The following is a 12,500-nucleotide window of genomic DNA, read 5'->3' as shown; positions in this document are numbered from 1 at the left end:
TCCCTCTTCACTCGCTGCTACCACTACTGGTTAGTTTATTTTCCTCTCCTCTTAGTAATGTGCTTAAATTCAGCATTCATTCGGTCGGCAGTGTGAGGGATCCGTCGTCGCCTTGTCCAGGTTTCAAAGTGGCCCCCTCGGCCGAGCCCGGGGGCCGCGACTTGGGCTGCGGGCTGTGCGCGGGGGAATATATCGTCCTCCACCGGCAGCCGCGTGGTTTCCCGTGGGAGATGAGTTGGCGAGGTGGTTGGCGCAACGGGAGAAGCTTCAAGATGCCCATCTCAGCCGTGACGCGGGCTGCACACTTCTCCATTCCTCAGGCATCTTCTCACTATCTAAGATCCTGTTGAACAACCCAGTCGGAAATTCTACTGCTACCTCTCCTAGACACTTCCATACCTCCACAGGTATATCATCAGGACCGAGTGCCTTTCCACTCTTCACCCTCTTCAATGCCCTTCTTACTTCATCCTTACTAATCTTTGCTACTTCCTGGTCCACAACAGTCACCTCTTCTACTCTTCGTTCTCTCATTTTCCTCATTCATCAACTCTTCAAAGTACTCTTTCCATCTTCCCATCACACTACTGGCATCTGTCAACAGACTTCCATCTCTATCCTTTATTACCCTAACCTGCTGCACGTCCTTCCCATTTCTGTCACTTTGCCTTGCCAACCTATATAGATCAGTCTCTCCCTCCTTACTGTCCAACCTAGCATACAAGTCATCGTAAGTACTTTCACCTTACACTGCATTTCCCTGTACTCCTGTCTACTTTATTCAGTCCTCTGTGTCCCACTTCTTCTCAGCTAACCTCCTACACTGTATCCACTATATATCCACTGTATGCACCTCCTCTTTCCACCACCAAGTTTCCTTATCTCCTTTCTTTCCAGATGACACCCCAAGGACTATCCTACCTGTTTCTCTGATCACATTTGCTGTAGTTGTCTAGTCATCTGGAAGCACCTCCTGACCATCCAGAGCCTGTCTCAACTCTTTCCTGAAAGTCACACAACACTCTTCCTTTCTCGGCTTTTACCATTTCGTCATCTGCTCTGCATTTGCCGTCTTTGTCTTCCTTACCACCAGAGTCATCCTACACACTACCATCCTATGCTGTCTGGCTACACTCTCACCTACCACTACTTTGCAGTCGATGATCTCCTTCACATTACCTTCTGCGTTCCTCTCCTGGATACCAAACTTGCCCATTACCTCCTTATTACCTCTGTTTCCTGCACCATTGTGTCCATTGAAACCTTGCTGTAAGCATGTCCTTTGTAATGTTCGTGGCATTTTCATCACTTGCTGAGATTATTAAGTCGTTGACCCAATTTGCAAGGATCACGTTCTCGTGTTCACTTTCTCGCGTGTAAACACAGTTATCAACTTGGTTTTGTGTAAAGTCGTTTTGCGTCAGATACTCATGCAACAATGTATTCCAATTTCTTCCCGAATGTTTTGAGTCCATACAATGACCTCTCAGCTTGCACACTAACATTCTGCCTGTGTGGGGTCTCACCTCGTACCCTTCTGGCTGTTCCATGTAGATCTCACAGTCTATGGGTGCATTTAAATTAGCCTGGCAAGTCTAGACAGGTGTCCATAGACAGCGATTCGGCACCGGCCGAAAACAGGCCGGCCAATCAAATTCATCTATTTGCGTGTCGTCGTCTTCGTGAGCATTGTCACTCTTCACACTTTACATTTTTCCAGCAAAAACGACATAAGTCCTTCACTGTTGTCTTTCTTCGGCTAGTGGCCATTTGGATTTTTACTCCGTCTCCGCAAAAAGAAAAAATACTTCAATGAGTCGCTTTTCTGACGTCACGTCCGCTCTTTGCTCATTGGTTCATTCCACTGTCTGTTAGCTCAGATTTGGTGGTTGAGAGCAACAGTCAGAGTCGGCATGCCGAGGTGGTGATTCAGCAACAGGAAGGATGTGACGGCGATTCCTCCTGTAGATTCCCCCGTTGGATTCAACGATGTAGGAGCGTGGCTCTTTGCAAACTTCTACCACTTTGCCTAGGCGATCATATCCCTTTGAGGTCTGTAACCAGACTTGTCCTCCTGCAAGTGGCAGTAGCGGGCGACTTGTTGTATCATATTGCTGATTTTTAATAAGTATTTTTCTTTGAAGTTGTGTAGCAACCTGTTTTGTGTTCTTTGTGGCAGGTGCTAGAATACTGTTGTTGACAGGAACGGTTGAACGTGTCTGACGTGACATGAGACGTGCAGGTGATCCAAGCATGTTGTCACGCTTGGATCATGTTCATGTTGGGCCAGGACACTGTACTTCGGGCTCTACATTTTGTCGACTCAAGACCTGGGTGACCTCTGTGCATGATCCGGATGTACTCTTGTTGCAGTGAGATTGGAATGACTGGTCTGTGTCCTTTAACAACAATACCATCTTCCACTACCAACTCATCTCTGTATGGAAAGTATGGTTGGACAGACAGAGGCACTTTGCTTTCTTTGGCAGGCCATCCATTTTGGATCACATTGCTGAGCGTTTGAAGCACTTGGTCACTGGCAGTGTGTATTTTCAATTCTTCGAGTCTTGCTGTTGAGATAAAACTGTCAGACATTACTTCGAACGAGCCGTGAGCACTTGACATTTGGGAAACTGTGGTTGGGGCTCGTGACAGGGTGTCTGCAAGGTACATGTGCTTCCCCTTCTTGTGAACCAGAGCACTGTTGAAGGCTTGTAAGCGTAGTAGCATCCTTTACCAATGAGCTTGAGCTGCGTGGATCGGTTTCTTCAGTATGGTGACCAGAGGTTGGTGGTCTGTTTCGATAACCCTGTGCTTGTCATAAATGTAGTCTTTAAACTTGGTGCATTCGAAAAGGAGTTATTTTTCGATTTGCGGATAGCGACCTTCTGTACCTGACAAAGTGCGAGACACATATGCGACAGGCTTCCCATCCTGTAAATATGCTGCACCCAATCCACAGCGAGATGCATCACATGTCAGTGTTACTGAATTCTTCACGTCAAAATATGACAGGACAGGTGATCTGGACAAACATGACTTGAGATTATCAAAAGCTGATTGGTGTTGTGGGAGCCAGCACCATGAAGAGTCTTTATGAGCCTGACGGGCGCTGCGATGTTGCTGAGATTCGGTATAAACTTCCCCATATAATTCATCATGCCAAGGAAACGTTGCACGGCGAGGGTGTCTTCTGGAACTGGCATCTTTGAGATGGCCTCAGTCTTTGTTGGATCAGCCTTGAGACCGTCTTTTGTGAACATGTGACCCACATAGCAGGTCAAGACGAAACTTGCACTTTTTAAAATTGAGCCTGTTTGATCTCACGTGCATAATTGAGCACTTTCTTCAAATTGGCATCATGCTCCACAGCATTGCGACCTCCCACGATGATGTCGTCAACTATTACGGCACATGGGTAGCTGGCAAACAGTTGTTCCATTGAGGCACACACATCGAAGCGCAGCCTCCAAGTCCTGGTTGACTCTCTCTGTTTGCCCGTTGGATTGGGGATGATAGCCCGAAGACAGGCTAGCAGTAGCTCCCAATGATTTGCAGAATGCCTTCCAAACCCGGGACACGAACTGAGGCCCCCTGTCGGAGACGAGGTCGGATGGGATCCCGTGGATCCTAAATCTGTCCCTTATCAGGATATCCGCTGTCTGCAAAGAGGTGGGCAATCTGGGCAGAGCAATGAAGTGCGCCATTTTGGAGAACCGGTCCACCACAGTAAGGATCACAGACTTACCGTGGGAAGGAGGTAGCCTGGTAACAAAGTCCAGTGCCAAGTGCGACCAAGGACGGGGCGGAATGGGCAGAGGACGGAGATGATCGGCTGGCATACAGTGAGAGGGCTTGTTTCGAGCACACACTGTACAGGAGGAAACATATTTTATGTCCTTGCGTAGCCCTGGCCACCAAAACCTCTGTGCTATTAGGGAGAGAGTTTGACCGACCCCAGGATGACATCCCACCTTTGATGTATGCCCCCACTGCAGCACCTCTTGACGAAGGTGTGCGGGTACAAATAATCTATTTCCAGGGCAAGCTACAGGGGTCTGTGTGTTGCCAGTTGCTGCCACCACCTTCCTCTCTACCTCCCAATTGAGCCCCCAACACTCTGTTCTCCGGAACAATAGTTTCGGGTGGAGACCCCTCGGCGGCCGGACCCTGCATGCAAGGCATCCGGCTTGACATTGCGGGATCCTGGTCTGTAAGTGATGATGTAATTAAAACGCGTCAAGAACAGGGCCCAGCCTGCTTGACGAGGATTGAGTCTCTGAGCGGACCGGAGGTACGCCAAGTTTTTGTGGTCCGTGCAGATCTGGAAGGGTTCCGCCACGCCCTCCAGCCAGTGCCTCCACTCCTGTAAAAATGATGGCCAGCAGCTCACAGTTGCCCACATCGTAGTTGCGCTCCGCTTGGATGAGCCGACGAGAGAAGTAGGCACAGAGATGCAGCCTCTGGTCGACTGGGGACCGTTGAGACAACACCGCCCCCACTCCTGTCTCTGAAGCATCAACCTCAACAACAAATGGGAGAACCTCATTAGGGTGTGTCAAAACCGGCGAACATGAAAATAATAATTTAAATTTAACAAAGGCGGCTTCTGAGTCCAAATAAACGGAAACTTGGTAGATGTAAGCCTTGTCAGAGGTTCCGCATTCATTCTGTAGTTGCGAATAAACCGACGGTAGAAATTAGCGAACCCCAGGAACCTCTGCAATTGCTTCTTTGATGTAGGAGTTGGCCACTCGACCACGGCCTGGATTTTGTCCGGGTCAGCTCTTAATTGGCCCTCCTCCACAATATATCCGAGAAACTGCACCGAACTGGTGTGAAATGTACACTTTTCTGCCTTTACGTATAGCCGGTTTTCCAGCAGTCGCTCCAAAACCAACCGAACGTGTCGCTGATGTTCTGCGAGGTTTCTGGAGAAAATCAAAATGTCATCAAGGTAAACAAAACAAAAGTGGTTAAGCATGTCACGTAAGACGTCTTTAATAAAATATTGAAATACTGCCGGAGCGTTTCAAAAGGCATAACCATATACTCAAAATGGCCAATGGGTGTTTTAAACGCTTTTTTCCATTCGTCGCCCTCCCTTATCCTAACCAGATGGTAGGCACTGCAAAGATCCAATTTGGTAAACACCGTAGCGGAATGTAATGGTGCAAATGCGGACTCCATTAGTGGCAATGTGTATTTGTTTTTAATAGTCATGTCATTTAGACCACGGAAATCGATGCAAGAACGTAGTCTTGTCATTTTTCTCAGTGAAGAAAAATCCTGCCCCTAGCGGCGATTTGGAAGGCCGAATAAGCCCGGCAGCTAGCGACGTTGTAATATATTCCTTAAGGGCTTGAAGTTACGGCTTGGATATTTGGTACAGGCGTGTACTTGGCAGCGGTGCGCCATGAACCAATTCTATAGCGCAATCATATGGCCGATGCGGAGGGAGAGACAAGGCCCGGTCTTTGCTAAAAACTTCCCGTAGATCGTGGTATTCCGCTGGCACATTTTCAAGGTTAATGGATTCCCTTGTTGCTTTAACTGGGCCATAGTGGGAGTTTACCGCTGACTGCAGGCAATGTGAGTGACAAAACAAACTCCATCTCTCTAACCTGGGTATTTCCCAGTTTATGTCAGGGTTGTGCCTAGTCAGCCAAGTCAGACCCAGAACCACCGGGGCTGCCTGGGAGGGCATAATGAAAAATGGTCTCGTTTCAACGTGATTTCCCGACAAACGCATGTGTAGATTCTCCATTCTATGCGTAATCACCGCGGACGTGGTTGAAGACGGCTGAGCAGCCGTGTCTGCTGCCGCAGGTTGTCGCTCCTCCTTCCGCTCCCAATGCCACTCCCGCAATCTGTTGTCCAATCGAATGGCCAGGTTGATGCGTTCCTCCAGACCGGATGTCTCGTCCCATGCAGCCACCTTGTCCTTGATTCGTGGGCTGAGGCCCCGCTGGAAAATCCCACACAGCGCCGCTTCGTCGTAACGGCTCTCGGCGGCCAAAACCCGGAACGAGATCGAGTATTCAGCAACTGGCAAGTCAGCTTGCTTGAGGTCTAGCAAGCGGCTGCCTGCTTCCTTTCCTTTTACCGGGTGGTCGAAGACGTTTCTGAGTTCCGACAGGAAAGCAGGCAATGAAGCTCGGAGCTCCGGATTGGCTTTACTGATTGCCATCGCCCATAATGCCGCCTGGCCCGGAAAGTAGGGTCATTACGAAGGCGACCTTGGCGCCATCGTTAGGTAAAGTTTGCGTCTGTTGATCAAAAACCAGACTACACTGGTGAATGATTTGGTCCCCCCACACACACACAATGTTGCCAGAGTAGCGGGAAGGATGGGGAATATTGGGTTCCCGAAGTACGAAGTTACAAGCTGATTGGGCCGCAGACGCGGAGGAGACAGGGGACGCCCCAGCTGGTCGTGATCCATCAGCAGCCGTGGAGTCCGATCTCTGCTCCACCTTCAAGGTAAGAGACCCGATCTGGGCGGTTAGCATCGACATTGCTTCCTTCAGTTCACGGAAGTATTGCTCGTGCTTTCCAAGTAAGCACCTATGGCTGGCCAATGCCTGGCAAAGGCTGTCGGGGTCTGCGGGGTCCATTCTGGTCGGGTTATTCTGTCACGAGTGGGTTGTGTTTGTTGGACCCCAAAAGAAAAGGGCAGACCCAGCCAGGGCGAAAGTCACTCAATTTTAATGAACCAACAAAAAGCGCACAGCACGTGGACAAAAGGTTGCTCAACAAAAGGTGACGACGACAAAAAGGTGTACGTCGTGGGCAAAAGCAAGAAAACACAAAATCACGCCGGAGGGCGGATAAAACAGAGAGGGAGTGGAGCATACAAAATTGATTAAAGAAAAGCGCTACTAGTCTTATTACGAGTGGTGTCCACAACACCAAGAAAGATTGCCGCTAGAAAGGTAGCAGTATCGAAACGTCAGGTATCGTGAGTAGCGTCGCAGAGCAATAACCCGACACTCCTCTCTGTTACTGCCAGGCTTTTATTTCAACCTGATGACATAATGGGCAGCAGGTGTGTCGGCAGGATCCGCCCTCCAGCTGTTTCCCCAGCAACTGCAAAGGAGAAATCAGAAACAGGAAACGGCCGAAAACCAAAACATAAGCGAAAGTGAGTGCGTAAGTGACACCCATTGAAAAGGAATCGGGGGGATAATTTTATGCATTATACTTCTTTTTTTTTTAAATAATCGTCAGATTAATCGGTAATCAGTATTTTTTTTCTGCCAAAAATCGGTATGGGCATCGGCCTAAAAAAATGCATATCGGTTGGGCCCTAGTAACTAACGCAGGGGCGTGCACTCACCTTTGGAGGGGCAGGTGCTCAAAGCAAAAAAAGGGGCACATTATAACGTGCCTGCACTATCCACCCACTTGGGGTTCGAACCCATGTCACCACCGATCCGCCATGTGTGGAGGGGTGGGGGGGTGGTTGATGCTTAAAGTAGATGAATAGCTCAGGAAATTGTTAGAGGGTGTGTATGTAGATATGTGTGCACCTTAAATGCATCAGTAGTTAGAGCAGAAGCTGTACACACTACACAAGCTCCAGGCCCACCCCAATGGAAGAGGATCGTTAGTTTTACCAGAGATTTTGTCGCGGCTAAAGTGGATGGGAAGGATTGTGTCTTGATGAAACTGAAGGGGACATCTTCCCCGCATCCTCAGAGCCAAGCCAACTACGCCCAAATGTCAGACTTCATCGTAGTAAAGGCTCATTACAACTTGTGTCACAACATTTCAATTGAAACTAGGCTAGCACGCATTATGCTCTGTGATCATGTCTACAAGATCTATCATGAACAGGTTGTTTGGACTGATGGAACGAAGTATTATCACGTTTACTTCTCAGTGCTAGTGAAAAATGTGCTATTTGGTATGGACTATATGCCACGGAGGAGGCAGGACTTCCGACTTCCGGGTTTTCACCCATCAACTTTGTTTCCGTTTCCGGTTTGCGATGTGTGGGCCGCGTCCCAGTATTTGCGCTTCCGCCTTTGTGCCCCTCGGTTGCGTGTTCCCGTCGATGGGTGCGAGGGTGCGAGGCTGCGAGTGTGTAGTGTCTGTCTCAGTGTCCGAAGCATTTCAGATAGCCGAGACGCCCTCCCGCCGATGAGCGGGAGCGCGCGGTTGGGGGGCGCAGGGGTGGGTTCTGCGAGTGTTGGAACGAGGCCAGCAGTAGCCGGAAACGGCACTGATGTGTAAAATCTGGAAGTCGCATCTACCCCATAGGAAGCCGCGCCTGGCCTCCTCGAATGAATTATTGCTTTTTGGCTGACCCAGATGTATTTGTGCGCGCAAGCAGAATACAGCACACGTTCATTGTGCAAGCGCGCATTAACACAGAAGAAAAGCGAAGAGTGGGGGTACAGGGCTCTTCTAATGAAGTAGCTTGATTTTTTTATTAATAAATAATGATAAAATAAATAATAATAGTAATAATAATAAATAATGGTAGTCATGCCTATATAGTACTTATTCGCGATGAATCTACAGGCTAGGATGATTGAAGCACGATTGTACTTAAATGTCAGTTTGACACGAATTAGGACCTGACATTTTACATGCGAGCCAGATGTTATATGTAAGCACTAATAATGCATGGGTTTAATTTTTTTTTTACTTTGTTTAAATGACTGAGTATGTGTTGATGATGAGGCAACATTGTGAAATGTTGAGGAGATGTGATCCACTGGGTTAGCATTTTGTACTTGAACAAGAACATCAAACACAGTACAATATGTTTTGCTGATAGGTGCATGGATGACAACAAGTGACGTTGCATTTATGTACTCCCATGAAGGGAGGAACCCTGAAAGAAGGTAATACCATTTTTGGATGAATCTTTGGATACCTTGTATGGGGTGATTTTTTGATGTCATATATGGGTGGACCTTAGGATGTACAGTGCTGCTCAAAGGTTTGTGAACCCTGCAGGCATTTTCAACAGGACGTAAGAAAATGGTCTGTCCTCCTAAAAGAGCACACATTTGGTCACCCTACAATATACTATAAATGAATTGCCTTAAATTATTACCTTTTATAGCCTTGACAATCTCTTTACAATTTATGTTGTAAATAAACATTTTAACCTTGCCTGTTGCCTTTATAAATACCTTAAACAAAAATAAACCATACAGAAATATAGATTATTAGTCAATAAAACTGAATCTTGAGCAATAACATTGCTAAATATTTACCAAGGAGCGTTAGCACACTCCAGTGGATGAAAACGGTAACGTTTTACTATGCAATAAATTACACAATGAACATGAAATATAGCAACATTAGTTAAACAATGAAACATTGCTCCAATACGAACCTCGTTCCCTTCTCAGCCAGGTGCTAAAAAATCATTCACTGAATTAGTTGTAAACTTCAGTTTTCTCTAAATCTCTCTCTCTTTCTCTGACATCTTCTCTGCACTTGGAAGACGGCGCTACAGTACGTTGGTTACTTACGTCAGTTCCCACCGGTTTATGAGACCTTTTCCTTTATCCTTCAAAATAAAAGTTACAACTATATTATAATAGCACAATAAAACAACGCAATTCTGCAATACAAAAATGCAAAAACAAAAATAATAGCAGGGTTATTTGCATATTTTATTTTAGAAAACATGAGGGGTGAACATATTTGTTACCTTTTTTTTCTGCCCTGCAATTTGGCGCCCCCTCCACTAGATGGCGCCCTAGGCAACCGCCTAAATTGCCTATGCCCTGTGTGAACCTCTCACTTAATCGGACATTGCACCTCCTTTTGCAATGAGAACTTAAATCCAAACACTTTCTTTAGTGATTTATCAGTCTTTCACATCTACTTTGGGGGAAAATTTTGCCACTCTTCCTTGCAAAATGCAGCGAGTTGAGAGAGGTTGGATGGGCGTCTAGCATAAACTACCCGCTTCAGGTCCCGCCTCAGTATTTTGAAAGAATTTAAGTCAGGATTTTGACTAAGCACATCCAGAACATGAATCTTGTTGTTCTTCATCCATCCTTGGCTGTGTTTGCTGGAATGCTTTTGGATTATTGTCATGTTGCATGATCCATCGTCTACCAAGCTCTAACTTCACAAAGGACGGCTTTAGGTTATGATCCAGGATTTCACAATATTCATCTAAATTCATGATTCCATGGACTATGTGGAGTTGTCCAGGTCCTGAGGATGAAAAGCCAGCCCAGAATTTAACATTTCCACCCCCATGCTTCACTCGAGGGTGAAGGTTATTTTGTTGGTATGCAGTGTTGACTTTTCACCAAACATTACTGTTTCAGTTGTGACCAAACAGTTCAATTTTGGACTCAAAGACCACAGAAGGGACTTCCAAAAAGCTTCAGGTTTGTCCAGGTACTCTCTGGCAAAGTTGAGATGGACAGCTTTGATATTTTTTGTGAGAAGAGGCTTCTACCTAACAAGCCTTTCATGAAAGCCTTGTCGATTGACTTTTCTTCTGATTGTTGAAGCATGCACATGTGTCCCAGATGCAGCAAAAGAGGTCTGCAAATCCCTTGATGTGATGTTCGAGTTGGCTTTTTACCTTAATTATAATTTTTCTTGTGGTTCTTGCTGATATTTTAGAAGATTGTCCACTTCTAGGCAGGGTTGTTGTAATTTTCAGTGTTCTCTAGTTGCAGATGATCTGCTTCACAGTGGAATGATGAAGTTCAATTTTTTTTAGATGACTTTATAGCTTTCCCCAGACAGATGTGCTGTCACTACCCACTTTCTGAGGTCCCCTGAGATTTCTCTTCCTCTCAGCATAACTGACCTGAATGGGTTCACCTGAGTAAGACTAAAGTGACATGGTTTTGTCTCTGTTTCAGTCAGATGCACAATTTCTTTGCTAAACCTCTCATTTTATTGGTCCATTTCAGTGGTTAGTTAAGCTACCAATTTGTCCTACCTAATCCTACTTGACTGCTTGTTTTAAGCAATGTAGCTCAGGGTTCACTTACTTTTGCACCTACATGAATTGACCAAAAACTATTTTTAATTTAGTTTTGACTACACAATTGATTTTTTTTTTTTTTTAAAGATCAATGCGTTGAAATGCTAAACCTACACCTGTTATTTCATATAAAATGTAATGGTTCAGATTGAACAACAAAATCAGGTTGAAACAATTGGAAAATACAAATTGCTCAAGAGGTTCACAAACTTTTGAGCAGCACTGTATGCTATAAAAAAGGCATTTTGGGAACTTTTAGGCTTTTTACAACAACACTTCTGGGATTGCACGTCTGTAATGGCCTTAGCAATTTTCAAGGTAAATCAACATGGGAAATGTAGTCACTATTTGCAGCTGTTTAGCAGGTTGAAATAGAAAAATAGACTAGCCCATGTTACAGATTGGAGACTTCTAAAACATTCAGACTTAAGCTGAATAGGAGAGGGAAATTTAGCTGAGTGGAAAAGGAAAGCCATTAAATTAAATATAAGCATCTTCTCCTATTTTAGTCCACTTTGCTTAAGTTTTATTCGACTTTTGTGGATTAAGCGAATTAGCTACCCGATTTATTTCACCCAAAAGGATCACAGTTCTTCAACATGATTTGCCTTTGGAAGTTGTGAAGTTTTACTCTCTCTTTACACCTTGAAGTTGGAGTTATTTATCTAAAAACCGTGAGTACCTGGTTTTGATTCCAATGAGTGAAACTTATATAATTTCCTAATTTTGATTGTTACTTCACTTTTCTTTACTTTTAACTTTTATTAAATGTTATAGAGCTTTGCCTTGCTTTATCACGATTTAACCATACTAAGGGTTTTTGAGTGATATTAAAAATTGTTTTTGATTTAAGAATCATTTTATCATTTATTCATTTTCATCCATTTCACTCATTTATTAACCAATATTGGAAATTGTTTCTGATTTAAGAATCATTTTATCATTTATTCATTTTTATCCCTTTCATTCATTTATTAACCAATATTGGAAATTGTTTCTGATTTAAGAATTATTTTATTATTTATTCATTTTTATCCATTTTACTTATTTAACCAAATGTAATATTTTTGAATTGTAGTAAAACTAAGAACATTTTTATAACTTTTCGGATTGTTTTCTACCACCAAAGGTATAGATTTCATACAAATTTACTGTTGGTTAGTTATACAGATAACTATAACTAACCAATTACCGATAACAATAACAATAACTAACCCATTTTTTCTAACCAATAAGAAAGTTTACATTTATTTATTGAATTTATTTAAGTATGATTATTACAATTCTTATGTGGATTTGTGTAACCATAGACAAACATGATTATTACTACTACTTTCACTATTTTTAGACCAAATTTGAGTAAAGTGTAGAAGCAGCAAGGTATATAAGTTTTGTTATTCGTCATCTCTTTTTCACCACTATATCTATCATAGCCAACCACTCTTATTAGCGAATGAACAACTATACTTTAACATCGGTGTAGCAATTATTTGGGTTGCCAAAATGGCAAACAAGAAAT

General features: G+C 44.4%; 1 protein-coding gene and 1 pseudogene across 10 annotated transcripts in view; both read right to left on the bottom strand.

Annotated features, from left to right (window-relative positions):
- The window catches only part of LOC147170316 (palmitoyltransferase ZDHHC5-A-like), a 99,676-nt gene that overhangs the window by 79,413 nt on the left and 7,763 nt on the right, over positions 1-12,500 (bottom strand). Inside the window, exon 2 of one of the 10 annotated variants that reach the window (XM_086082457.1) lies at positions 1,527-4,523. The exons of the other annotated variants lie outside the window; for them this stretch is intronic. The gene's annotated coding sequence lies outside the window, so the exon portion shown is untranslated. The remainder of the gene's footprint in view (positions 1-1,526; positions 4,524-12,500) is intronic. 10 annotated transcript variants of the gene reach the window in all.
- LOC147170317 (uncharacterized) lies at positions 169-1,258 on the bottom strand (annotated as a pseudogene).

This window comes from Leptonotus elevatus, chromosome 8 (genome assembly GCF_054856555.1).
Source record: "Leptonotus elevatus isolate MCC_2025b chromosome 8, RoL_Lele_1.0, whole genome shotgun sequence".
NCBI classification, from domain to species: domain Eukaryota; kingdom Metazoa; phylum Chordata; class Actinopteri; order Syngnathiformes; family Syngnathidae; genus Leptonotus; species Leptonotus elevatus.
This window is presented reverse-complemented; position numbering and strand designations above follow the sequence as displayed.